We start from the raw sequence: 5,645 nt of genomic DNA on the forward strand, positions 1-5,645 counted from the left end.
ATTTCTCTTTGCTTAGCAAGCATGTTTTTCCTAAGACAGCCTGCCCTCGGCCATCCAGCTATCCTTTCTTCATATGAAGAAAGAGGCATGATTTTAAGTAAAAATAAAGGAATTCAGGACTTATCTGATGGTCTGTTTACTCCTATACATCACCATTGAGTAAAGCCTGTAAATACTTTCCATATGCTAGCTAGAGCATTCTCTCCATATCAGCATCTGCAACATCTGCACACTGAGTCTCTCGAATTAGCATTAATACTTTAAGACTGACAAAAGAATAAACACAACTCCAGAGCTCTTCTCCAACCATTGCAGTACAACTTTTCCCCTAACATACAAAATCACCCACAGTACCTCAGTTCCTTTGGGTTCAATGGCCTTGTTTCAGAAATAAAACTTGAGCACGTTAACATTTCAGTCTGCCTTACCTTTGCATCAAGCCACAGCACAGTTCTCACACCAAAGCCAGTAACTCACCACTGGTGCAGCAGGAGCAGCCCTGCCCCCAGGCCACCTGTGGGGCTTTTCTGGCAGCTTGGGGCACAGGTGCAGCCTATCAGCCTGGCCATGCTGTCCAGCTGGGAAATGGGCTGCACTGAGTTCTGCTAGCTGAAAGAGCAGCGCCAGGCACGTAGGAGAAATCCAGATTAAGTAATTTAAAAATAAACACTGCTTTTGGCACCAAAAGCTCAGAATAATTCAGCACGACCTGATATAGAAGGGGAAGCATTTGAACTGCTGCGTGTAATCCTATTCCACCAAAATCACTGTTCATGTGGAGAAATGTGGTCTCCCCCTCTTACCACACCCAGCAGTTTTTTGTGGGCAATAAATTCTTATGGTCATGTGCAAAAATTGAAGTAAGACTTTGGAGTGTAGTGTTCTTTGTAAACAGATTCTGCAGTGAAAACGTGAATGTCAGAGTGCATGAGGTGCAAAAGGGTTAACTAGGGTGGCAAAAGCCACGAAACGCTCCTTGGCCTATTGATTAAACTGACTGAATAGCTTTCTGTTAGGATAACGTCAGGATGACTGCATTGTAGGAAAGTAGTTACACAACCCAACCATCCATAAATTGCAGTGTATTAGATATTCAGATTTTAATTCACTGGTCTTTTGCCCTCCACACCTCCTTCCTTTGGTGTTTACTCATCTCCCTTGTAACCCTTATTTCCAGCTGGCTGCACAAATGGGAAAACATCTTCCTTTGCAAGTGAAGTCATCGTCAGGCTGAGAACAGGATGAGCAGATTTCTCTGAGAAGTTATAACATGAATTCCTTGGAGAGTTTGCAGCAGGAAGCCCATCGCTGCTGCGCCATGCTGCCTGCTGCTCGTGTTCCTTCACCCCACAGCACTCGTGGCATTGGGTGAGACGGCCGCACCGCGTCCAGCACGGCGTGCTGCCCACCTCACACAAAATGAGTTCCTCAAAAGCAATCTGTGCCTAATGTTGTTTTCCAAGAAATCTCCAGCACAATTTAGTCACCCCTTGCCATTTCTCCCAGTGCCTCACCCAAGTTTCAAGGAAGTCGTCCTGGATAAAGTCCACAGAGAGAAGAAAACACATAGTTCTTTCTTCGTTACCCTTGTTTATTTGAATGCATTACCTGCTCACTCTCACCTGAGAGGAATGTCACTGAAAAAACACAGAAATTTACTTATTAATCACCACCAGTTGAAAGTTTTTATTGCTGTGTTATGGAAAGTAAAACTTGATGTTTTTACTAGATTTATGTGCAAGTTTTGACATCAAACACTCTTCCTCAAGAAAACAAGACCAAGAGTCATTCTGCTGTAAAACAGACAGGCCTTCCATCAGCCTGCTGTCACTGTGGCAGTGACATCCACAGAGAGGTACGACAGAAGTCATACACACAGCAAAGGTGTGAATTTTCCACAACCAGATGTCAGTACATGCCTGAATTCACAGGCAGAGGCATAACGGGGTGTGCTGCAATTCAATAAATCATCAAAATGAGCTCTGTTTTAGATCTAGAGGTCTTCAGGAAAATAAAGCCAAGTTCCAGGAAAGATGTGAGATTTCTGCTGAAAGACTCTGTCAGGTCCACATTGGGAGCCCACATGGTACCGACCTCTGCCAGCATCTGCACCAGTGCGTCTGTGGCAGCTGCTGAGAAGCACCGTCGTAATGGACAGTGAATCACCATGTGCTGAAAGCACAGCCCGTGATACACGGAGGGTGTACAATTCCCTTGAATTTTATGACTGATAAAAGAACTATTTTCATTCCTTTAGAAATGTTTTTGGCACCGTGCTACAGCTTCAAATGTCTGTATTTATAGAACTGGGCAGTAATTTTTCTCCAGGCTTAAAATCTTATCCAAAGAGTTCAGCTAACCAGTGTATGCAGCCTGTACAGCCTTTCTTCCCCTTCTTCCAGCTCCCCTCGTTGCCTGAGAGCAGTGTGTGGTTTTACTGCTGTGGTTGCTGTTCTGAGGCATTTGGTGAGTCCTGAACGCAAGCTGTGGCCAATCTGCTGTCTGCAGTATGCTTTCTGGATGTATCTCTTTCACACCAAAGAGCTCAGTGCCTTGTACTAGTTGACTTCACCACATGCTACTTCTCCCATGAGATCATCAACTTTTCAAACTCACTTTACTTCCAGACAATAGTGTCAAACTAGAGATGTGCTTGCTTGTCCTCTGCGTGCTCAGAGGATCAGAAAGACCACGTTTGGTGAAGGAGGGGCAAGGAGCTGGAGGGGAAAAGGAGAAAGGAACCTTGGGTTAACAATATGGCTTTTACACCTCATAGGTATAAGGACTGGCTTAGCACTAGAGCATGTGGACATGCCTGAAAGCATTTGCCAGTTAAAAACATCTGGAAACAGGCTCTGTGAATAGAGTTCACAACGGGTGGGACAGTCACAGATGACTCACATGTGACTAACGCCAGCACTTCCCTTAGAGACCAAGGCCCAATGCTGCCTCAAGGGGACTCGAAGGCAGCAGTGTTGCTGGGAGCAATTCTCCACGTGACAGGGACACGCACAGCACACCCCAGGATGACAACTTGTCACATACATCACTGTGCAATGGATGAGGACAGCTCCAAGTTCCACAGCAAATGAAGAGACTGCGGCTGTTACTCTGTGCTGCAATCAGGTCCAGAGTGACCAAGGACTGGCAGTGTCAGACAGAGCCTGTGGCTTTGCTCTAGATACCTCCAGGACTTAATTAACATGTTATTTGTTTGCTTGAATGCACACAGCCCAGAACACCTGCCTCAATCTTCTCTGGAGGATTTTGCAGTAAAACCTGAACAATTCACCAAGGCCCGAATAGCCCTGCTCCTTTAGTACTCACAACTCCATTTTGAAATAAGAGCTTGTGCTGCTGATTAGAGCTGTGAAAAGGAGTGTTACTGCTGCAGAGAGGAACTCAAATGGCTGCATAAGTGGGTGGGGTGTGAGCTGGGGTTTGGAGAAGTATGCCTGTGGAGACCAGGGAGTAAGTCCTGCTTTCAATAGAAGTCTGAAGAGGGTGGGGGATGCTGGGGTTCAAGGAATCATCTTTGGATCCGAAGTGCTTTGGCAGCTGTTCAAACTGGCTGCTTGCCACCTCATACTGCTTCTATTTGGTGCTTCAGAGAAGCTTACGCACTTGAGAGATTCTCTGCTGCTGTAAACAGACACAATTTGACTAAAGTTAAAGGAGCTGGTTTGTACCAGATAAGAACATGGTCCTTAGTCTGTTCTAAAAATGAAACAGTGACTCTGAGTAACAGCAAACTGTTTTTCTGCAGATGTGGCACTGATGTTGGGTATTGGCAAGTGCCTCCAGCTTTGCAAACGTTGGTTTCTTTCAATGCTGTCAAAAATCTTCATCCAACTTTGTAATCTGCATGCAACATTTCATTATCCCAGCTACAAATAGAGGCTGCACACCTGTGCAGCAGTGCCCTGACCTCCTCCAATCTTCTCCACATAACTATAAACTTTGCTAATTTTGTCACAAGAAATTTACATTACTGTGGTTTTACATCAGCACCACCGGCACACACAGGCTGAGAATCCATCAGTTCATTCTCATTCAGCTACAGGACTTCAGGGTCATCCCAACTGATCCCAGCTGACCTCAGGCACTCAGTTAGGAACTGATGTAGGACCTCTCCTGTGCCTACAAGGGAGACAGGGAAGGTGCAGGGCTCCAGGAGAGCCCATGGCCACATAGGAGGAAGCACAGGCTGGTGTCTCTCCATCTGCTTGCTCCAGGCCAGGCCAGCCCATTGCTTTGAGATTTGAACAGTGAGTGCAGAAAAGAATTGTATCTTCCAGATGTAAGAAACTTGGCTGCAGGAGCACTGGCCTGCATACTCAGGTGCTTTCAGGCCTATTCATATCTACCATGCACTTACTCTTTATGCTACATGTTGGTATTTTCCCTTCTGAGTTCTCCCATTACTAGATGGAATAATGCAGGCTTGTATATCCACATGCACTTATATTTGAAAATAGAAATGCACAAATAGATAGCTTTTTTATATAATAGTTTTGTCCTTGTTCAATAAAAGCATAGAAATGCTATAAGATTGTAGTTGGGTCCCACAAAATGGCGTTTTTTATCGTTACTCAAAAAACAACAAACAAACAAACAAAACAAACAAAAACAAACAAAAAACCCATCAACACAGCAATTAAGCTTTCTTGCAGCTTCTAAAAGAGAAAATAACAAACTTGTCCTTGGTTTACAGCAGTTTAACCTGATTGATTGATTGATTATGAAGTATGAGATCTCACTTTCAACACTTGTATTCTCAGCCTGTTATGTAATTTTTAATTTAAGTTCTTTTGTCTTTTCCTTTGAATGGAACATTAATGCCATAAATTAAAGTTTAGAAAGCAACAAAGCAACCTTCTGCCATTAGTTTGGCATAACCCTGCTCCTACCATTAGACAAAATCAATTGCAATTAGTGCCATGCTAGAGCTAGGACAGAGACTACCTGTGAGCTCCTTGGCAGGCAGCCCAGGGACAGGGGAGAGGCCAGTGACCAGCAAGAGCCTCTCAGTTTATGACAGACCCTTGTTGTCTAACATCTAGAAAATATGACTCACTTCAGGGACACACATTTGAGGGAAAACAAAAATTAAGTGAGCAGTGCCAGCAAAAACATGGGTGTACTTACAATAGCTTTGTAATGGGACAAAGGGTGTCATACAGTGTATAATAACCATCGCTACACCCTGCCCAGAATGAAGCAGAATTCTCCAGTTCTCATGCTATAGTACTCATAGTCACAACACTGATTCGACCTTTCCTCTTCAACAATAACCTCATTGCAGTTCTTCTCCTTTTTCTGCCCTCAATGACATCCACTCCTTACACCATCAGACTGAGAGTGCCACCAGCTTAGCTGGTGCTCTCAACTTCAACTTTCTCTTCACATACATGTTTGTGTTGTCTTATATCTGCCCTGATCCCTCTCAGAGTTGCTCAACGAGCCCTTGTGTGGGACTGGGAGAAGGTCTGAAGTCTGTCATCAGGACCCACTGTTGAGTCTCCTCCCACCTGAAGCAGAAGAGTGAGGGAAAGTGTGGTTTTTGAACAGAGCACCAGACCATGCAGGTGCCTCCTGCACCTTGGGGATGTACAGAGAGAAGGAGTGGGGGCCGTGATCAGTCT

The sequence above is a fragment of the Cyrtonyx montezumae genome, unplaced genomic scaffold (genome assembly GCF_038088225.1).
Source record: "Cyrtonyx montezumae isolate F1298 unplaced genomic scaffold, pur_monq_1.0 scaffold_1, whole genome shotgun sequence".
NCBI lineage: Eukaryota > Metazoa > Chordata > Aves > Galliformes > Odontophoridae > Cyrtonyx > Cyrtonyx montezumae.